The sequence below is a fragment of the Miscanthus floridulus genome, chromosome 5, assembly GCF_019320115.1.
Source record: "Miscanthus floridulus cultivar M001 chromosome 5, ASM1932011v1, whole genome shotgun sequence".
NCBI lineage: Eukaryota > Viridiplantae > Streptophyta > Magnoliopsida > Poales > Poaceae > Miscanthus > Miscanthus floridulus.
Window position 1 is genome coordinate 126899786 of NC_089584.1, and position 24246 is coordinate 126924031.

The following is a 24246-nucleotide window of genomic DNA, read 5'->3' on the forward strand; positions in this document are numbered from 1 at the left end:
AAATGGGAAGAAGTTGATATGGACTTTATCGTAGGATTACCCCGCACTCAAAGAGGTTATGACTCTATATGGGTAATAGTGGATCGACTCACCAAAGTTGCTCACTTTTTACCAGTCAAGACTACCTATAATGGTGCAAAATTAGCAGAGTTGTATATGGAAAGAATAGTGTGCTTACATGGTGTTCCCAAGAAAATTGTGTCGGGTAGAGGCACCCAATTTACATCGCAATTCTGGCATAAAGTACATAGATCTTTGGGGACAAAGTTGAATTTTAGTTATACTTACCACCCACAAACTGATGGACAGACTGAAAGGATCAACCAGATTTTGGAAGATATGTTGAGAGCCTGTGCACTTCAGTATGGTGATAGTTGGGATAAGAGTCTGCCTTACGTAGAGTTCTCGACAAGATGGCACCTTTCGAGGCGTTGTATGGACGTAAGTGTAGAACACCTTTGTTCTGGAATCAGACTGGAGAAACTCAAGTGTTTGGTCCCGATGTCCTTAGAGATGCGGAAGAACAAGTGAGAATGATTAGAGACAATTTGAGAGTAGCTCAGTCCCAACAGAAGAGTTACGCTGATACCCATAGAAGAGAGCTGACCTTCGAGATTGGTGATTATGTGTACTTGAAAGTGTCACCAATGAGAAGTGTGAGAAGATTCAATATGAAGGAAAAGTTAGCACCAAGGTATATAGGACCTTTTAAGATCCTAGAGAGACGTGGAGAAGTAGCTTATCAGTTGGAACTACCTGAGAGTTTGTCCGGTGTGCACGACGTATTCCATGTTTCCCAATTGAAAAAGTGTTTGAGGGTACCAGAAGAACAAATTCCTTTGGAAGAACTTGCTATCAAGGAAGATCTTACTTATGAAGAGTATCCGATAAAGATCTTGGAAACTGCCGAAAGAGTTACGAGAAGCCAAACAGTAAAGATGTGCAAGATGCAGTGGAATCGTTATACAGAGGATGAGGCTACTTGGGAAAGAGAAGAGGATCTGAGAAAGACTTATCCCCAACTGTTTGAGTAAGCAATCACCCGAATCTCGAGGATGAGATTCATCGTAAGGGGGGTAGAATTGTAACATCCTAAAATTTGCATTCTTTTAAAATTAGTAAATATGATTTATTTAAGCAAATGTGTGTGCATTAAAAGTCAGGGAAATAATAAATTTTGTGGAATTAAAATTTAAAAATAAGTTTAGAAACTTTTTGAAGCATATATGCTGCTGCATATCATTTTGTGAATGCTTGGAATTTGTTAAAGATTTCAAAAAGAATTGAAATTTGAATTTAAAAAGGGTTTTGGAAAATAGAAGAAATAGAAAAGGAAAGAATCCTTTTTCTTCCCCTTTCATGATTTCGGCCCGCTGGCCCCTCTCCCCTTTCCCCGCTCGGCCCAGCACCGCAGACCAGCTTTCCTCGCCTCGCGGCCCAGCACCCCACCAACCACCAGCCTTGACACACGCCTCGGCCGCTCGGCCCGTCAAGCCGTGCCGGCCCATTTACGCGCCAGCAACCACGTGCCTTCCCCCGTGCCCTGCCGCTGATGCCCGGGCCCCGCTTGTCGGCGCCGCCTTCTTCCCCGCGTGGCTCGGAACCGCCCGCGTCCGGTCTAGCCGCAACTGCCGCTCCACTCCGCGTCGTGGAAGCGTCCTCCTGAGAGCCCAACCTCTTTAAATCAGCACCGAGCCCATCTCTGCCCCTCCCTGCTGCCTCCATGCCCCATTTTTCCGTTCACCCATGCGTGAGGAAGCTACAACCGCCGCCCTGAAGTCTCCAAGCTCCGTCGTCCGCCTCTGCACGAACCACCATCACCGAGCCGCCTCCGCTCCGATTTTTGCTGTGGTGAGCATCTCCGTACTCTCCCCTCTCCTCCCATGCTTTTTGTTTCTCGTTTCTTGGCTTCTCGAGCCCTGGCCGCGAGCTCCGTGAGCCATGGTCGCTGGCCATGTCGGCCACCACGCTAGCCGCTGTTCTCGGCCGCCGTAACGGCTTGGCTGAGACCCCCTTCCTCCCCCGCGTCCCCCGGTGCGCTCGGATTTCCGTTTGGTGAACCCTAGCCCCTAACCGCGCGCGACCAAGACCTCCACGTCACCGGCAATGGTGCCTCACCGCCGGCGTCACTGTGGCCGGCTAGAATATTCTCTCTCTCCCTCCCCAGGTCTAATCTAAACCGCTCGTTTCTAATCCAACGGCCATGATCAGCCGATACCCCTTTGCGTGGCTATTTTGCAAAAGAGTCCCTGGACTTTTCTAAGTCCTAACCCGCAGTCCAAGGCATATTTCCCCGAATGTGCAATCCCATTTGGAAAGCGTAAACTTCACGGTTTAAGTCAAAAATACGTTTTCAGTATTTACAGAAATGCCATTTGAACTGTTTCGCTTATAAAATTGTCGTTTTAGCTCCAAATTGATCCATTCAAATCGCGTTACCTTCGTAATTTCATAAGCTACATGTAGGAACTACTGTTAGTCAAGTTTGGAACTTTTTAATTTCATGATTATATTTAATTAAATATATGGCTATAGGAAAACCCGTTTAAATCATAACTTTCGCATTTTAGCTCCGTTTTTCATGAACTTCGTGTTGACGTGATCGTAGCGAGACGTAGATTATGTTTACAAACATTTTATCTTGATTTCAATACTGTTGGTGTACTGTTCTAATGATAGGAATGTTTGCTTTGCATGAATGCTTTTGGAATGTTGTATGTTGCCGTGTTGGTCGCGTTCAGACGGTGAGGAAAACTTTGGAGACCAAGAACTCTTTGATGACCAGCAGGACTAGCACAAGTTTGTGAACCAAGGCAAGTATAGCATGGGCCTTCCTTGATGTCCTATTTTACTTTAATCAATTACTCATTTACATGTGTCTAATTTTGATACCCGTAAGGACATCCTAGTGATTGTTTATCCTGTTCCTTGTCTCCTATGGGTTAAATGCATATGGATAGATTGCTAGTGCTCAAACTGAACTTGATATACATGTTGATGAATGATACTATGGAACAAAGTGAGTAACATGATTTATAACAACTGTTCCATAGGGCAAAAGTGCAAATGACCTTTGTTCATGTTGCTCCCGACCCTCCATAAGGACTTATCTGTCGGCAAAAGCTAGGACTAACAGTGCAACCGGGAGAGTCATATGGCTCTGACTTTAGCTCAGTAATAGGATCTTTTCTAGCTAGTTAGAGGTTACCATTTTGGCACAAATGGGGCTTGCCACATTGGGTATAGGGCTGCCTCTGTTCCTATGAGTATAGCCGCGATGGATATGTGCCATAGGAAAGGGGGTTCCTACATCTGCCTGCCAAGGAAACCTAGTGGCCCTAACTTGTTAGGGAAACCTATGAAATGGCTTCATAGTGTACCTTGTCCGCTCACCTTGGTAGTGACATGGGAGTAATTAACCCGGGTATATGGGGATCATGACTCGCGGTGAATGTGCACCACCTCTATAGAGGGTAACAAACTGTTATAACAACCATACTCACGGTTACGAGCGGCCCAGAAAACTCACAGAATAACTGGATACTTGTTGTTGATCATTTAAGTTGTTCTATGATGATATATGGTACACTTGACACTGTTATATGTTCTTATGGGATTAAATGGGAGCTTAAGCAAAACTTGATAATACTTGATAATAAAAGTTTGTTGTACTAAAAATGCTAACTACAGTAAACCAGAGTCAACCCTTTTTGAGCTTCATAACCCCATGTTAGCTTGCTAAGTATGGAATGTACTTACACTTGTTTATTTTCTTTACTCAGATAAAAATCCCGGATGGGTAATAGATGACAACGGGTATGAGGATTTCCCGGAGGATTATTAGGCTTGTGGTCAACCAGTTGACCTTCCCTGTGATGACGCCCACGAGAGTTTTATTTATCTTTTTATTTTTCTGCTGTGATGTATAAGACTAAGTTTTATTATAACTCTGATGTATGAGACACCGTGATGATACTTTATGTAATTTGTTAGCTTGTGTGTGTGATTGATTCCTGGGCACACACGAGTTTTGTGCATTCAATTTTATCCTTAAAATTAGGTGTGACAGTTGCTTGCTACAATTTTCCTCTCCTTTATATTTATTACCTTAGAGCTAATTCTAACTCATATTTTCGGAGGTGTCCTAATCCTATTATTCCCCCTGATAAGAAGATCAGTGAAACAAAGTCGAGCATATTTTTCTCTAGCAGTACGGAAACTGATGTGAAAGTTGAGGTATGTTAAACTTTGAATATAATGACCGAATCTTTAAATGACAAGTATCTGGGGTTGCCGGCCCTAGTGGGAGCAGACTGAAGTGATTGTTTTCGTCACCTAATTGACTGAGTTGCTATGAGAATAAATAGTTGGAAGGAGAAGACTCTAAGTATGGGCGGTGAAGAGATCCTTATAAAATCCATTGCTCAAGTAGTGCCGGTATTTGCGATGATGGTGTTTAAAATTCCAAAAAACATTTGCAAAGGAATAACAAGCATCATATCGCAGTTCTGGTGGGGTGATGACAATGATGATAAGAGGATTCATTGGCAACAATGATGGAAATTGTGTATGCCCAAAGGAAAGGGAGGGATGGGTTTCAGAGACTTACAGTCTTTCAACAAAGCTATGCTAGCAAAGCAAGTTTGGAGACTACCCAGTGAACCTGATTCCTTGTGTGCTAGAGTACTAAGGGCCCGATACTATCCTGATGTCAAGCTTTTGAAAGCCCGAATGAGGAGTGGCTGTTCGTATACATGGCAGAGTATTTTAGCGGGCCTCGATTGTTTCAAACAAGGATATATTTGGAGAGTTGGAGATGGTTCGCAAATTAATATATGGGAGGATAATTGGATTTCGGGAAGCCATAATTTGAAGGTTTTAATGCCTAGAGGTAACAATATCATTACAACAGTTGATGAACTTATCGATCCTATTGACTCCACCTAGGATGTAGAGCTTGTGAAATCTATCTTTTGGAACGTTGATGTGAATCAGATTTTATTAATTCCAAGCACTCTAGGGAGAGAAGACTTTGTTGCTTGGCATTATAATAGGAATGATATTTTCTCGGTTAAATCTGCATACCATGGTGAATGGAAAATAAAATTTGGGCAGCAAATGATGGCAGTCCAGGGGGCGCGTGAGTAATGCTGCAGTTTGGAAGCGGCTGTGGAAGCTGGATGTGCTAGCGAAGATCAAAATTTTTGGATGGCGAGCGCTTCATGGATTGATCCCATGCTGAGCCATTTTGGCTAACAGACAAATCTCAAAGGTGCCCAGCTGTCCAGTGTGCTAGAATGGGGCAGAAGATATCAGACATATAATTTTCACATGCGACCGAGCATGAGCTGTTTGGAGATCGGTAGGAGTATGGGAGAAGATAGAACAACTTCTGCTCACTGACCGTTCGGGTTCCATCGTCCTAGAAGAATGTATTAGAAGAGTAGAGCAAGTTCAAGCTTTGGGAGTGGGATTTCCAGAGTTGATCTTAACAGGGGGCTGGTATCTATGGTGGGAAAGAAGGCAGTTGGTGCACAGTGAAAGCACCCAATGACCATCAAGGTCTGGCCTCTCAATTGCTACTCTCACAAAGAATTATAAGATGGCTGCAAAGAATGGAGCCAAGATCAGGCAAGGATGGACAAAACCACTAGAAAATGAAGTGATGCTAAATGTTGGTGCTTCTTTAGACGAGGACATGGGTTGTGGAAGTATAGGAGCCATCATCAGAGATAGTTCAGGTGCCATGGTGGTAGCTTCAAATAATTTTATCTCCCATGTGGTTGATGCGCCTATGGCCGAAGCATATGCTCTTAAGGAAGGATTGATGTTAGCACAACACGTAGGATGCAACCGAGTGATTGTCCAATCCGACTGCATGGAGGTGGTTGACATTATGGGCGATGGAAGATTTACAGCTAATTCAGCAGCAGCTATATATGATGACTGTAATACAATTTGGTTAGGATTCTAGGAGATCTCCATCGAGCATTGCGGAAGGGAAACAAACCAAGTGGCCCATGAATTGGCGAAGCGAGCTATGATTTCCAAAAATTATTGTATTTGGGACGATGATCCCCTAGCTTTATTGTTGATCTTCTTTCAAATGATGTAACAATTCTCGATCAATAAAGCTCAACCGCTTGGTTTTGTCAAAAAAAGAATGGATGAGGGGACGTTCAGGAGATTTGCCATTGAATGTTCAATGTTCTTTATATGAAGGCAATGCAACTATAAGTCAAGAGAGTAGACCCAAAACAAATACTTTATTTACAACAAAGGGAGGGCTGAAGACACAGGGGAGAAAAGTCAAACCAGTATCCCTATCCCTACTAATTAAACCAACCATTATATTCTAGAAATTAGTGGCGATGGGTGGGCGGCCGGGTTCGTTGCCAAAGTTTAAAAGAAAATTTTCTTTATATCAAAGAAATTCTGCAATTTGCTAACTAAATAATTTTGCATAATAAAGATCGCTTGGGCTCCTAAAAATTTCTGACTCTGACTTCACTAATACTAGAATTAGGACGAAAGTTTCTATGCATGAAAGAGGCATGCCACCCTGCATCTTCAATAGGGGCTTTTATCCCGGGAAAGAAAAAAGCTATAGCCGCATGTGGATTTGCATGCTATGGGTTCAGGGCCGAATCTGTCCACCTCCATTCTAGATCCGGATGTCTTCCTCTCCATTGCTGAGATCCACTATGGAAGCTGCTATGTGAGCTAGTGATGGTAACAGATCGGATGTAATGGAGGTGAAGCAAACACTCATCCGCAATAAAACCTACAACACTTTGTTACACCTAATACCTATCCTCGTAACACCCACATAATTATACAAGTTTTTAAAAATGGAATAAAAATTAAAGACTGAAGTCCAAACATATTGTTAACAAATGGACATAGATATTTGGTTACGAAGACCTTGTTTTTCAACACTACTTCAGCGGTACTTTTCAGCAAAGGAACAATATTTTTCTCTCACAACAAATCAGCATCAACATCAGCAGCCATCAAATTTCAGCGAAACGAATAAGGCCTATATTCCAAGCCCTCCATAGGCACTTACACCCAATCTTTGTTCATCTTATACCTCGACCAATAAGACCTATAGGTGCGATTTGGCATGGTACCCGCATCCACGGATTCAACTGCCGTCACTAGTGGGAGGTTGACATAAAGCCAAAGTTTTAACTTTTTTGGCTCCATCTTCTTCATCGAGCGGTTGCTTTGAGCTGTTATACAAAAGTAGGCTTCTCCTACTCTATCTGTCTCAGTATATAAGACGTAACCACTTTTTATTTATGTCCCATAATATAAGGCGTGCTCTCTCTACAGTGACCTAATCAATGCAATAATACTAGTGTAGAGAGAGAATTAAATGTGTTCCTTAATCTTTGAACCAGAGGTCGTTATGTCTTATATACTGTGATAGAATGAGTATAACTTAAGCTGTTCCAAATAGGTTCTCTGTCCATAAATTTGACTTTACTGACCAATCAGGAATTGCCGTTCGTTGGAACATGAGTCCATTATTCGTAAGTGTCGGCACAAAATTTCGTCCCGTGCCAAGAGCATACAAGCAAGCCGGAAGGGTCCACTCGATGGAGCTAGAGATCCACCTAGCTTCAATACAGGGATTATCGATCCTGCACACTCCTCCCAAGACGTGCCAGTCAATTTGACCATACAATTGACAAGGAGAGAAAGCTAATCAGTAATTTTAAGGCGGAATATGCCGATGTCGCCAGACGTCCCGAATGTGCGGCTCTGAGAGCCGATGTGGAAGGAAATCGACTAAATAGTCGATTCCAGCATACTCATAAGAATACATCAGTTAAAGCTCATGGGGTTGTGGAAGAAAAATCAGTTATCATTTAGGATGAATATCGTTATTTAGACAAATGTTAGTCAATGACAATAGGATGTCAACAATAATCAGTTTATGCTAAGCCAATGACTGCAAGTAACCGAATCCCTTTTTGTATAAAAGAAGCAACTCATCATCATTTAACCATTTAATAGAGATAACTCTAATGAACATATTAGATCTCATCTATCGTTATAACTAGTGGGGCATGAGGCAGAATCATACAAGCCGTAAAAATAGCGATAAATTCGACGACCCTAACTTATTATTAATATTAGTGGGGCATGAGGTAGAATCATGCAGGCCATAATACAATAATAAGAATCATGGGGCTAACACATCTTTCAACTTATCTTTACTTCAACGGTCCCGTGACGTGAACTGCATATGTGAAAGCACTCAATATCGGCTAAAACAACCGATTCAGGCATGGCGCACAGTTAAGGTCATGCCCTATCAGGAACAGATCTACCAAGTAATGATCCCCACTTCATGGTGCTAACAGTGGAGTGTGAGGTAGAATCACACAGGCCGTGATAACGGGCCATGGTATAGTTTTCATTAGCCAATAGATCTATTCAAAACCAGACATGCCTTAACTGCACACTATGTATGATCAAGATTGACATAAAACAACCGATAAGACATAACTCATTGTTTAAGATGCAGATTAGATCAGCTTAGATTAATAAATGATGGGTTAAATAGGATATAAGGCTAATCTAGATCAATACTAATCGAGCGAAGTGATATCGCTGTAATTAAATAAATAATGAAAGCAATAAGCAATATCGATAACTTAATGAATCTATCCGAAGGACGCCACCCTTAGATAGAGCCAATAACTTGACCTTAATCTAGTTCGAGCAGTGGAGGTCGACCGGATCGATGCAGCCATACTTGAACTAAACAAGAGTCGATAACTAGCTTATATCAGAGTCGCAGTGGAGGTCGACCGGCTCGATGTAGCCGTACAAATAGAAGCATAAGCCATGATGGTACTTACAGACAAGCCAGAGGTTGGCCAAACCGATGCAGCTCTGCTCGCTGAAGAACTCACCGAGATCTACTCTACTCCTACTCCTAAGGGATGGCCGGAGCTGAAAAAAGTAAGTAACTTATATTTGATTGATTGTGTGTCTTTATAAATAGCTGGGGTTCAATATTTATACCCGGAGCCTAAACACGAATCCTACTCAAGCACAACTCATTACAATCTTCGGCATAGAAGAAAACATTCCTAATTTAAGATAACTTGGACCCTAATCTTTCCCTTTTTGTAGAGTCTGATATGTAGTTTCCTGGCGCCAACCGTAGCTCATCATCGCTATCTGCTGATGTCATCCAAAGAGATCTGATTCCAGAGTCATATTTGAATCAGCTGATATCGATCCTTATGCAATAGATTCCTTGATGGGCACAATTTTGGAAGCCCTCAAATTCCCGCGTTCTTCTCCAAAATTTTGGTGTAAACACAAGCCCCCCAATTTTAGGATAAAAGTGATTTTATTCCAAAATTCCTATTTATCCGTTTACCACACCGCAACCATTCTATTCCGAGATATACACACGATTCCTGACTTCCTAGCCTGAGTTTTATATAATATCCCAACAGCACCACTTCCAACTCACTCGGCCTTTTTCCCTTTTCCTTTTCCTTGAGCAAATCTTAATATCTGACGCCGTCATCGCCAAAGCCTCAAACCCTAGCAAATCCTATGTTCTATCAAGCCGTTATTCAAGCGTTCTTCGTCAGACTCAAATCTACTTTGGCTTTAATGGCGACCAGTGACCACGTCCCTGAGGTATGCCTTCCGAGTTTTCTATTCTCCGAGCACCGGCTGCTACCCTATATTTCTTTTCTCCTTAAATTTATTCCATCTGATTTCTAGGAGATGAGAAATGAAATCTTGATTCCATCAGCTATTGCTTCCATGATTGTGACTTATCAATCTTCCAAGCGCAAGACGGTTCAAGGGGCAACTCAGAAAGCTGTTACTAGAAAAAGACTTCGTAGGACGAGACCATCAGCTGCTTAGGTAAACGATCCATATTTCTCTAACCTGGCATTCAACTTCTGATCCCGTTCTTTCATAGTTATCGAGCATTGCGTCCTAATCTGCTCTAGGCGTGGAGTTGCTGTCCTAGGCATTTGATTCAGCACCAACTGAACCTCTATCGGCTGATCCTCAAAAGGAGCCGATTTCGATTGAAATAACTGATGCTTCCACAACAGCTGAAAATGTGAGTTTCATCCTCGACGCTTGTCGGAGTATTTTCTTTAATTTCTTGATTTGCTCAAATTTTTCATCTTTCATTCGATTTCTTACCATGGCAGATACTCCCTGAGGCAACATCTATGCAAGAGCAGGAGCCTGACATTCCACTTAATGACCCTACTGGCATCGAAGGTGATCTTGTTGCTATTGACACTCAGATTGTCGATTCCCTAGTTCGGCATATAACTGATGGTAAGGAAGTTATATGTTCAATTTATTTTCTTTTCAAAAACATGAGCTAAAAATCTTTCTTGATGTTTGCAGATATTAATGTTGAGAGTCTAGAGCTAATTCAACCAGACATCACTGGTGCATCATCAGCTGTCCCTTCTCCTCAGAGAGAGGCTATCACAAAAAAGGTATTGCATTTATCTCGCCGTTCATTTCATCATAAACTGATCCAATCCTCTTAATCAAGATTCTTTTAAATGTAGGCATTCGATCTTCCAGCCCTGAGCTACTCTTTCAATCTTAAGGAGTATCTTGATGAAGATGAAATCGGTTTGTCAGTCACTTCCTCTAAGGCAGCATTACCAGAAGAGACCTAAAATCAGCTAAGAGACATATTATCAATGCTTAGGAAGAATATAGCCGATTTGGTCCAAGACATCGATTCAATGCGGAGAAAAGCAAAGTACTTTCTCCAACAGAAGAGGAATTCAGCAATCAAGTCTACTAATACAAGTCTGTAGTTTGAGTAGTTGTTTTTTCAGCCGATTCTCCAAAATTGAAGACAATTATCCTCACTCAAACTTCAAAAAGTCCTTTTTCTTTTTCTGATGTAAATTCTATCTGTCTCCTTTGTCCTTCCTAACGCTAGTCTAGTCTCCTTCGTTCCACTCGTCCTTGCTTTTTTTCTTCTTCCTATCGGTCCCAAGGTCAAAGAAATAGGTTCAGTGGTTCGACCTCCCAAAGAGTCTTCCTGTCTATTAAGGGTAATCCATCCCCGATTCTCTCCAGAGTCTTATCACCTCTATCTATTTTTGAAGATCAGGCCCTAAAGTTGAAAAGGCTCAGAGAAATCTGTTCAACCGTGAAACTTTATTAGCCAAAGGGAACTCCAACAGGCAAGAGGCTAAAGAGCTGACACAGTTGATTGATCATTTGAAGAACTCCTCCCTCAGTATTGACCCAGAATTGTCTCGACTGGAAGCCAGGCGTGTGGAACTTGAGAAGGAGCTAGAAAATATGAAGGCTACCATTGATCGTCATAAGTCCACCCTAGCTCAAATACCTGATGCCATCAAGCAAAAGAAACAAGAGCTGCTGGCCAAGGTCAGAGAAGGCAGGGCTATCCGAAGTAGCCTCGAGAATATTCCTGGATCAGTCAAAGAAGATAGGCAACAAATCACAGAGGTTGACGCTATCAGGCTAGAATTGTTGAAAGCAATCCAGGATGTTCGAGACTTGTAATTCGTGTATCAACTTATATCTTGCACAGAATCGATCATCCTCTCTATCGTCTAATTGTACTTCTTGTTTCGGCTAAAGAGCCAATTTGAAACAGCCGATTCCATACTTCTAATCTTAATCCAATTAAGTCTGAAAACATGACCTTTATTAAGAGAACCCCTCGATCTTCTATCCTTAGTCGCCCAACGCCGTATTATCTTTGGCATTAGTGAAGTGGTGCTTCACCTTCTATTAATTGTGGTTGCCTTTTGCGCGTGCCGAGGCATCCGCGTCTTCACTCTGTGGCTTCAAATACCAGCCGAGGGCTTTGGCCTCGAACACATCTATACTTGCAACTGCTCTTGCTCCTTTGCACTTCTCTGCCCTTGCAAAACTCCATAGCGGCCTCCCTCCCTTCCTGTAGATCTAATCAATTTCATGGCTGGCGAGGATAACCGCGGCAAGCGCACGGCGGAGGAGATCCTGGAGGAGAACATGCCGATGAACCAACGCCTCCAACGCATGAGGTGAGATTGACATTTTCTATTCATGACGATAAACTATTCTGACTTGCCTATAGGTTTGTTGTGAATGATAGTCTTCGTCTTCTCCCTAGGGCTGGCGAGCCCTCTGATGCTACATCTTCTACACCGGCCTCATTGTCGGATTCCTCTAACTCGTACAACGGCGACGATGCCTGGCGCTTCCTCCAAGAGTGGAGGGCGGCCCAGGACCGCTATTCCAAGGCGACTCAGGAAAATGGCTAGCTTGAGATCCATCTCGGGGTCTCCCAAGCGACCCTTCATGCTGCTGAAGAAGAGGTCAGTGCTGTTCAGGCGTGGCTGGCTGAGTCTGACGCCATGGCGGCAGGTAAGATGAATTCTAGGAGCGCTTTATCCTAATTTCTATTGTCCTTTCTGTTGATAACTTTCCTATTTTTGTGATCGCCAGCCCTGACGGTGCAATTGGAGTCCCTTTAACTGGTGATGAATGCAGCCATGGATGCCATCAATGCTTGGGGCTCCCTCATTAATGCCTGTCTCCATGACATCCTAGCCCGCATCTTGGAGATTGCCCTTCATGGCGTCTGTCATGGCGCGTTGGTGGCACTGATCGCGGCGCAAGTCTAGACTGGGTACGAGCTCCACGCCATGGAGATTGGCTTCCCGATGGGTGACGGGCCCAAGGAACATGAGGACCTACTCGAAGAATTCATCGTTGTAGCGGAGGCCATAGTGGACATAACATCCGCTCAAGATGTGGCGAACAAGGTCTTCAATTAGCTTGTATCTAGGGCAAACTAATGAATGAAACCTTCAATTCTTTCATGAATGTATCTTAGTGTAATGCCCTTGTGTATGTCATGACTATCTTTATTTTTGTTTTTGCTCTATAGGTGATACGTATCGTATCGACTTTTTCATATCTTTAGGCTTATTTTTGAACTAGAGGCGATACCCTTCTGGTACCGGCTATTAGAGCCGATGACTAAATGAATCGGCTATCCAGTGTTGATCAAATGTTAGGATAATATCCCTTTAAATATTTTTTGTCGATCGCTATTGATAGGTTGCACCAGAACTTTTTATACCAAAGGTTAAACGATCGATCAATCCAGGCCAAGCATCTCATTAAGCAAAACAAAACTTCCTTTAATAGATCTGTCAACTCTAAATAGCACTTATGATTCGACTTAGCATTCACATATGTCGACCTAAGCCTATCTCCAGGACCAATGCTTATTCTTCCTTAATCCAATGGCCGATGTGAAGCCATGACTATTTACTAAAACAAACTCTCAGAGCCGATTGCTTGCATCGACTGTTGGCTTTCATTCCTGATTTTCATGAAGCCTCCTTCCCATAACTTGCTAGAAAAGCATTCAAAGTCTCCTAGTTCCCAAAAGACTAGATCGGCTGTTGCAATACTCACAGATTCATCAGTGTGAACCAGTTCAACATCATCTCCATGCTATTGAATCAGACACCGATGCATGGTCGATGGCACACAATAGTTTGCATGAATCCAATCACAATCAAGGAGTAAACTGTATGACCCTTTTTCCATCGATGATGAAGAATGTGGTAAATAGAGTCTTACTCCCGATTGTTAGTTCGATGTTCATTGCCCCTCGGGTCTTAGATGCATGACCCCTAAAGTCTTTAAGCATCATGTTAGTCTCAATCAGGTCTCCTAGTCCCTTGCCAAGTTTATGAAAAGTGGTGTAAGACATGAGATTGATAGAAGCACCTCTGTTCACCAACATCTTGTTCATCGGCTTCCCATCAACAAAACATTTCACATATAAAGCTTTTAAGTGCTGATGCTTGACTGGTTTATCAAATATTGCTTGCTGTATAACTGTCAACTTGGCAACTATCTCCTCATACTCCGATTCATCAAAATTCGAATAAACTTCTTGATATGCTGGAGCTCTGAACTCTAATGGCAATAGGAAAACCATTTGAATATTAGCCGATGGTTACCTTATATCAGCTGTTTGCTTAGCATGCCATACTTGAGGTTTACCGGATGCCTAAGCCTGTTCCAACTCTCTATTCCTTAGGCATTGCACCCTTCTCTTTTGGCTTCTTGTCAACCTCCTGGACACCATTGACCTTTCTGCCAAACATATTCTCTCTCATTACTTTCTTCTTCATAATCAGCTCAGTTTTGATCAACAATTCTTTTTCTAAGCCGATTATGAATATTTCTATTTTTAAGTGCTGATCCATGTTATTATGATGATATGCATCTTGAGCATGGATAGACCGACAATTGGCTTGAGATTGCCTTAACTTCCAATATTGATCGCTGCACTCTGGACAGTTATTCCTGGTAGGCAACTTCAAACCTTTGTTCCAGCAATGTCTGAAGAAAGAACAATTCCAATGTGATTTAGCTTGCTTTCTTTCATACCTCCCTTTTTCCTGTTGATGTTAGTATTTTTGTTTTTCTAAGCAACGCTAATAATCTTTTTTCTTCTGCCACTATCATTTATTCAATAGAATTCGAGACATAACCCACGGCTTTGCCGCCCCATTTTTTAGCGTTTCTCCCTGCTCATATCGGCTCTTTTGCTTGTCGCGACGTCCTCTAATTTCTCTGTACTTGTCAGCCGATATTTGCATCTCAAGATCGACTGTTCTAGCTTCTCTTGATTTGGTTGATGTTAGGACCTTAGTCTTTCCTAGCATCGACCATGTTTTGATCTCCTGGGAAAGGATTATCATCAGCTTTCATTTTTCGAGGCATATCAAATTAGAGTCTTCCTTGCTGAATAGCCCTCTGTATATGCTGTCAGAAAATTCTGCATTCATTAGTGGAATGAGAAGTAGCATTATGGAACTCGCAGAACTTCTTATTCTTCAACTGATCAGGGGGTAACATAACATGATTATCAGGCAACTTGATCTGTCCCATCTCAAGTAAGAAATCGAAGAGCTTGTCTGATTTTGTGGCGTCAAAGTCATAGCTCTCCTTGACTCCTCTTCCTCAAGGATTTGGCACCATTACTGTCTTTTTGCCCCAATTCCATTCAGCCATGGCAACCTCTTTTTCTTCATCTTTATAGCCATCATCGACTGAATATGGATTATAAGCTTCGGCCACTGTGGTACTCTTCTGGAATCGGGTATCTCTGCGCATACTCTAGAATTGGCTATTGAGCGCTGCCACTCGTTGAGCCAATTGACCTAAGTTGTCAAATTCTTGTCCTAGCGTTTTTTCTTTCCATGTTGGCAGCATTCTTGAACGGCCAAAACAGCTAGCTGATCATCAGTCAAGTTTAGTGAGAAGCATAAATTTCTTGTCTCTTGGAACCTCTGAAGAACTTAGTGCCCGATTCATTAGTTTTCTGCCTTATAGTTGTTAAATCGGTAATCTTCTTTTCTTCAGTCCCAGTATAAAAATATGTATGAAATTTCTTTTCTAGGTCAGCCTAGTTAGCAATAGAGTTGACTGGCAGTGATGAAAACCAAGTGAAGGCTGGCCCTGACATGGACAAGGAGAAGAAACAAACTCGATGGGCCTCTTCAATTGATGCTTCGCCCAACTGTATAAGATATCGATTGACATGTTCTATTATGCTTGTGCTGTTTTGGCCAGTGAACTTAGCAAACTCTGGGAGCCTATAATTTGAAGGAAGAGCGACCAAATCATAACATTATGGATATGGACGTTTGTATGAGAAGGTCAATCCTTTTGGCTTCAGACCGAACTGATTCTTCATCATCTCGGTCATCTTCAGCAACAACTCGTTAGCATGTGAATTTGAATTTCACTGCACTTGCTGACCCATCTGTGGATTGAAATCTCATGTGCCTTAATACCCTAGATTTGAAATCATGTGAAGGGTGTTATAATCTGTGCCATAATGATACCCCTATGGAATCTCTATTTGTCGGTTTGCTGCTTGAAGTCTCTGGTTATAGACATTAGGATCTATATCTCTACAGATCCTTTGAATTGATGGTGCTATTTTTTGAGCCAACGATGGTATGTGGCCTGATGTGCCAAAATTAATCACCTGGTTCTGACCTTGCCCCACCAGCTGTTGCACATGCTGCACTGACGATCTAGGATTATACTGTATCTGATTGAGCTTGTTCAGATGAACTCTGAACTGCCTAGACATCATCAATACCAGCTGGTGCTGCTTCTTGACGGCTAGTACCGGTTTGATTAGTCCCTTAAGTCGACTGATGTGAAATATTATAATAAGCTGGTCCAACCTAATCAACTAGAAACCCATGAAACACCACTTTCATGGTGTTATGGAATGTCTTCAAGAAAATTTCATTTTGGTTCGATATGGCATCATGAACAGACTTGTTTATAGCTTCCGTGAAGAAACGTCTGTCTTCAAGCTCATTTGCATCTGTCTACCCATGCAACAGAACTCTGGGTAGTGGATATTTCTAAACAATTGTATTGTCACGTGTTTTGGTGTAGGACAATAAATACTTATTCTAAAAAACTTCTATAGCTTTGTCGATGACATCTTTATCTCTATCAGGTAGGTCTTCGTAATGTACCATAAGGATATCGTTGTTGTTGTGAACCGCCATGACAATTGTGGGGTCCCATCGAGCATGCTAGAACGTGTGTCGGTACAAAATTTTGTCCCGTGCCGAGAGCACACGAGCAAGCCAAAAGGGTCCGCTCGATAGAGCTAGGGATCCGCCTAGCTTCAACGCAGGGATTATCGATCCTGTGCATTGCTTCCAAGACGTGCCAGTCAATTTGACCCTGCAATTGACCATGAGAGAAAGCTAATTAGTAATTTTAAGGCGGACAATGAGGTCGACCGGATCGATGCAGCCGTACGAAAAGAAGCATAAGTCATGACAGTACTTACAGATAAGTCGGAAGTCAGCCGGATCAATGCAGTCCTGCTCGCTGAAGAACTCACTGAGATCTACTCTACTCCTACTCCTAAGGGGTGGCCGAAGCCGAAAAAAGTAAGTAACTTGTATTGGATTGATTGGGCGTCTTTACAAATAGCCGGGGTTCAATATTTATACCCAGAGCCTAAACACGAATCCTACTCAAGCACGACTCATTACAATCTTCGGCATATAAGAAAACATTTCTAATTTAAGATAATTTGGACCCTAATCTTTCCCTTTTTGTAGAGTTCAATATGTAGTTTCCTGGCGCCAATCGTAGCTCATCATCACTATCTGCTGACGTCATCTAAAGAGATCCGATTCTAGAGTCGTATCTGAATCAGCTGATATCGATCCTTATGCAATCGATTCCTTAATGGGCACAATTTTGGAAGCCTTCGAATTTCCGCGTAATTCTCCTAAATTTTGGTGTAAACAGTAAGTTAAGAATATGGTAGGAAATTATTAGCTTTATACATGGAAAAAAGATATTCTCTCCATTTTAAGTTATAAGACATTTTTGGCTTTTCTAAATACATTGTTTACTATGTATCTAAACATAATGTATATCTTAATGCATAACAAAAACTACGTATCTAAAAATAGCCAAAATGCCTTATAATTTGGAATTGAGGGAGTATTAGACAACATATCTTAGCAGTATTTGTATCGGCAATGCTAGCTAGCGCACTAATGCCCGCATCCGGACGCCCGCGTTGCACTCCCGTTTCCTACGCTCGGGCTAGCACACGCCCTCGCCCGAGCCTGCATTTCGCGCGCCCATGCGAGACCCGCGCTGCCTGGACGACGCCCACGCTGCTAGACCGCGCGCAAGGACTGCCCGTGCCCCTCTGCTTCTCATGCGCATTGCAACATGTACAATACCCGATCTACTATTGCAATATCCAGATAAAATACTTACAAAACACTAGAAAAAACTTGAAAACACGTGTGTAGCCATTGCAAACATATGCAAACATCAAGATAAAGCACTTGCAACATACGTATAAAAACACTTGAAACACTTGCATATATATACAACATTTCGATCTAGTTTTACAACATCCAAATAAAACACTTGCAACATCGAAATGAAACTGATGAAACATTTGGAACATACACTTGAAATATACGTGTATAGCCCATTGCAACATGTGCAACATCCCGATCTACCTTTTGCAACATCCTTATAAAACACTTGCAACATACCTATAAAATATCTAAAACATTTGAAATGTACACTTGCAGCATGCATCATATCTCGGTGCGGCCTCCTCCACCATCTGCATCAAGATGCCGCAGTTGTAGCAGGAGACAAGGCCGGAGGGCTTCCGCGCCAGGGCCCGACGCTTTTCCTTACGCAGCGGCCTCAGTGGCTAGCTGGCGGTCGATGGAGCGGTCGCACGCGTGGGAGCGGCGGTGCCCACGCCATTAGGCAAAGCGGGCCGCAGAGCAGAGGTAGCTCAGCGGGGCGGCACGGTGGAGCAGGGGAAGGAGTAGCATGGGGTGACCGTCAATGGCGAAGCGGGCCGCAGAGCAGGAGCAGGTGGGGTCACTGTCGACGTGCAGAGCAGAGCGGAGCAAGTCTCTCGTCTCCTTATCCAACAGGCGCAACGGAAGAGACGGACGTGGATATACCATAATAAAAAAAACAAGCTGGCGCAGAGCAAATGTTTATTGTGCTGAAATGCAGGCCTAGGAAGGGGCGTCCGGACATACGGGCGCCCTGCATGTAGCATTTCCGTATTTGTATACATAAACATAAATGCATATGGAAAAAAATTAGACATGCCAGTAATTGGGTGGCAACAGGTGTAAATACGATGGACGAGCATGTAAGGGCTCGGCACAGATGTATCCGTGCGTGAGATATATCTTCATCAGCGGCTGGAGACCAGGTGCCACTGCTGGTATCGCTCAATCAACACTTCGCAGCAGGTGTGGACGCGGACGACGTGTTCCCACTTGTACCGTGAATGAACGCCGGCAGGTGATAGTGTTGCCCAGAATAGAAGGAAGCCCTTTGTTTTTTCATTTTTTTTTCTTGATCATAGCACGAGGTACGTATTTTATTAAGAGGGGGTAGAGTTGTTAAAGTATAAAGCTAGCGGAAATCAAGGATTACCGCACCTAACACAAGGTCCCTAGAAAACACGGAACAAAGGAACCGACACAAAGAGACACGCTCCTGCAGCACAGAGTCTTAAACAAAGCTGCGATGTGCACGGCCAAAGACACGCACAGTCCACACAACCATAGATGATCTAATCAAGAGAAAAACTTCACTAGGCGTCACGCTTGGCGAAAACGCTCTGGAAGGCGTCGAAAGCCTCATGATCAAGCTGCTGTTGCGTGTTCGACAATCCCCATCGCCTTATCATCACGTTCTATGCCTGCACCATGGGGTTAGCAGCATGGGACTTTCTCTTTTTGGCAAGTCGTTCGCTGCGACGTGGCGACCACATGGCGGGCATCCTTGCCTTGCGCAACCTTGGCTGGGCCTTCAAAGCAGGGGATTCCAACCGAACGCAAACCAGGAACCAGCTACCTGAATTCAACAGCTTTAGCTGAGGGGGCATTTCCAATGTTCGTCGAAACACACATGATGCTTCGTGCCCCAGGAAGAGAGCATCATCTCCAATGTTTGTCACCGGGGCATTTCTTCCGCTGATAAGGTCAGCGAGCCTGTAAACCATCAGGCGTTCCTGTGATTTGTCGGGGAAGCCGATAAGCATGAGCTCCGAGCCACGTTCCACCAGGTGAACTGATGATGTGCCGATGATTCCAACCAGTGGGCACTCCACGATCATCCTTACTGGATGCAGCGAGACCTCCGAGTTCGGCTCTGCATGTGGATCAATCTGGCGGATGCCCACAAGGTTCCCGTTACGAGACCTCGACGACATCGTGTACAGTTTGCCCTGGAAAACACTGTTGATGACAGCCAAACGGAGGGCTGCTAGGCTGAGAGAGTCCAGCGATGGTCACCGGCGATGGTGTGAGCTACGTACACTACGTCAAAAAGCATTTATAGGGACGGTTGTGGACTATTTGTAGGGATGGTTTATCCAGCCGCCCCTACACAAGGGTCTCTATAAATCATGCATTTGTAGGAGCGGTTCTCAGGCCGCCTCTACAAATCGATTTGTAGGGGCGGCTTTTATTACCAGTTGCCCCTAAAAATCAATTTGTAGGGGCGGCTGGAAACACCAGCCGCCCCTACCAACGGGTATTTGTAGAGGCGGTTCAATCTAGAACCGTCCCTACAGTATGTTTTCCCGCAAAAAAAATCGTTTTTTCAATTCAAAATCGCTTTGCCGAACGTCCCACAACCAACGTTCCGAACCGCGTTCGCGTTGCCGAACGCCCCGTGACCAGCGTTCGCGTTGCCGAACACCCCGCGACCGCGACTACAAACATAAGAGTATTCTATAAACTACAATTACAAGTCTAATTCACATGAATATATACAATCCATCATTAAATATGCAAATTCCATACACATTGTTACCAACGTCCTAGAGCTAGCCTTTCTGTCTCACGAAGGTGTTGGTACTGAGGATTTGTACCTAACTCAGACTCTCGGTCATGGTAGGCGCCTTTGACGTGTACAATCTGGTCCAATATGAAGTTGCAAAGGTCGCCGACGAGCTCTAAGAGTTGGTCATCCTTGTATGGGTCTCTTTTCATTCCTTTCTCTTCTCTCCACTACAAGAAAACAAAGTTTCGGTTTAGTATTTCATACCATTTACGAAGTTTTTATACTATGGGTGAAGAGGTTCAAACTTACCCTTAAGGGGTGTCTCCTGTAGGCACCGGTGTTACCCATCATAGAACATATATAGTATCCACAATGTACACTCCCAGGCTTCTGCTTGGGGCACTGTGTGTTTTGCATATGAAAATGTTTAGTAATGCTTTTGACAGCCATGTAACGGAGTACTGAAGAAGTAAGTTACACTTACCGCACATAGTGTTTTTATAGCCAGCTTTTCCTTCCTTGCTGGATCATGCCTTCCATGATGATTAGTGACATAGAACCTAAATGCCTTGTTCGAATTATTTTAGCAAATACAACTTGTTAGTATCCAAAAGTGAACGTTACAAGTATGTATACAAACATATAAGCCAATGAGGATTGTCGATATGTATATGTCTTGAGAATCAATATGAAGTCTTTGTATGTCACCGTGTCCTTATCTAATGAATCAAAGACCCATGCCATGCTCCTCCCGACATCGACGGCTATACAAATCCAGTGGTTGCTGCATGGATTTAATCATAGAACTAGATAAGCCCTTTTGCATCGAATGAGATATATCGAACAAAGCTTTAAGTATGGAGTTGAGCTTACTCGAAGTTGTATGGTAGCCATATAGTAGAGTGGTGTTGGAGATTTTTGAAAGCCAAGGCAATGTATGCCGCAACCTTAAGGGACTCTTCCCTTAGCTTCGCACTACGGATACGCTCTTTCTTCCGAAGAGTCTTTGCAGCTGCTAGCTCTTTGGCATCCAGTGTCCACCGTTTAGGGTAATTAAAATTTGTTTGGGCTATAGCTTGAGGGTCTACATACCCGGCTTTCACACTTGGCATTTGTTTGACAATGTGCACTTGCATTCTACAAATCACGGCGTGGGTTAGTTACAACATAATTCAAAGATTACATTCATATCATATCGGGAGGACAAGAACTTACAGGCACCACGTGTGAATTAGATTCATCTCCATTTCTCCCAGGTGAAAGCATGTGTGCATGTCATTGAAGTCAAAGACAATTTTCCTGGCTAGGCTTCCAAATGTGCCGGTGGGAAAGCATGCTTGTATGACATCTATGCTCGTTGGGAGAACACGCAAGTACCAATCATGGAACCTTCTCATTCCAAGTGGTAGGCGCTGGATGTCCCGGTTTGGTAGGAAGGGCTTGCCTCTTTCATATTTTTTCAGGCAATCCTTTGACCATTCGATGGCATCAACATTTGAATACTTCTTTGCAATTTGGTGGAGTTTGCTACTGACGGCCTCCTCAGAACCCCGTGATGGGACTTTTTTTAACTTGGTTTTCAGGCTTGAACTGATCATGGGAATACCACTTGGACACCGATGAGATGGCTTTGATCGGAACATAAACTGGCCTTATGTTGATTGGAATCTTCTTTCGGAGTTCCTATTGAGGCACGTCCTCATCTTCTTGTGCATCACCTTCTTTAGGAGACACTCATTGTTCATGTATCGGTTGTGCTTGTTGAGAAGACTGTGGCATCTCCTGATGCACTTGCCCGGTACGAGCTAGAGAAGGTTATGGTATCTCATCAGGCACATGCTCGATAGGAGGCAGGGAAGAATGTGGCATCTTAGGAATGTGGGGGTCACGAGACGGTGAAAATATCTCCCCGTCCTCAACAACTCGCTCCAAATTTGGAAGAGGGAGAGGCGGTGAAGAAGCAGTCAATATAATGTCCCGTTTGTGCCAGAGGATGAACTGCCCCATAACGTCTCCGAGTAACACCAGCCCCTCGGGAGTTACGTAGTCTATCCTCCACTACATGAACTCGGGCTTCACTATATGCACCTCGACCCTAGTGTATTCCAATGGTATCTTATTATTGTGGTGTAAGCCACCGGGAGGATGTGCCACACCCGTTGCCACCTCCATCACAGTGTTCTGCCGGCTGCTGAGAAACACCAAGGTGCAACTAGTAGGTTCTCGTATGAGATCGACTGGGGTTGTGGCTACAGTGGAACCTTGGCTGCTAGGAACTTTCGGAGGGCTGCCAACTAATGCCAGTTCTCCCAGCGGCGTCACTAATATACGTGGCTCCGTAGACATTCCTTGCTCCTCCAGCGCCTTCGCAACTAGAGCCTTCACTTGGAGCTCAAGACTAGTCTCCTGGTCTCGGCCATGTTTCTTGTATATGTGCCTGTCCTCTTCGAATCCTTGCTTCCAGGTCATCCTTTTCCCTAGCCCCCTGGTGCGGCCTGTGTGCTCCTTGTTTCCCAAGCCAAGGCTAAGCTCGTCCCTCTCTCTAGAAGGATTGAATGAGCCCGTCTCTTTGTCTTCAGCATATTTCAGTATCCTTGATACCGCCTCTTGGGTCTCCGGCTTATCAAACTTAAGATTACTGTTGGATGGTTCTGTACTCCTCGCATATATCCAGTTCCTTGAGCGTACCTTCAAGTTCGTCACATCAATATTTCCAGCAGCTGTGGCCTCTTCATCCATCTTCCTAAATTGCTCTTCCTTAGCATAGTAGCCACCGGGGCCTAGATGATGGTGGTGTTTGTTCCTCTTCGCCAGCTCGGTGTTACGGGCACTGAGCTCCAATGCCTTCGCTGAAGTCTTCTGAGCCACGAGCTCCTCCCATTGACTAGGAGTTATTTTGCCAAACTTGTTGAAGGGAGTTAACCCCTTTTGGATATACTTCGTGTTAAGCTCCGACCTCCAACGTCGAAATGACTCTCCCATCATCCTGATAGTATTTTTTTACCAATTCGTGCTTACCCTCCGAAAATCTAAAATTGACCTTCAGATGCCTATCACATAGTGCATTCTTTATGTTCTCTGGTACCTCTTTCCAGTTAGGGATTGCTGGGTTCAATTTATCTCTTACTAGGGCCCCGATCGCATTACGGAATCATCCTCTTAATTCCTTCGGCTCAAGGATCTCCCCTACTAGCCCAACCTCCATTATCACATAGCAAGCCTTATCTAGATATAGATTTCCTTTTCTATCCCCTTGTTTCCTCTTAGGCTTGGTAGTCATGGTTGTGTCTTGAGTTTGTTGAGCAGAGCCATCGTGATCCATCTCTGTGGTTGTTGCCTCTGCTCTCCTTTCCTCTACTCCATCTTGTCCAGCAAGATGTCACGAACATCGACGTCGTCTTTTCTGAGTTTCAGGAGGGACCTGTATATAGGACAGGTCAAAGTGTTAGCAGAGGTAACACAGCCAAAGCTTTAGCAAAATTTACATGCTAAGGCTTCTTCCCTACCTCCTCGTTCGGGTCAAAATCCTTTTCCAAATCTTCCTCCATTGGCCTCCTTCTTGCTTCAGGTGGGAAAGGATCCTTGGGACTTTCATATCCCTCTTCTGACTCATCATCCTCTTCTTCTTCGCCTTCAGCAACCTCTCCTTCGGGGCCTTCCTCCTCATCACACTCCTCCTGAGTAAGCATCACTTCTAGATCCTTTTCTACCTCGTTATCGAACTGTTCCTGAGTAAGCTGGTCCTCTAGTGCTTGCTCCTCAAGGGTTGGCTGCTCATCATGCTTGGGGCATCGAGCTGCACTGTCTGTTGTCCACGACATTATTTCATGCTTT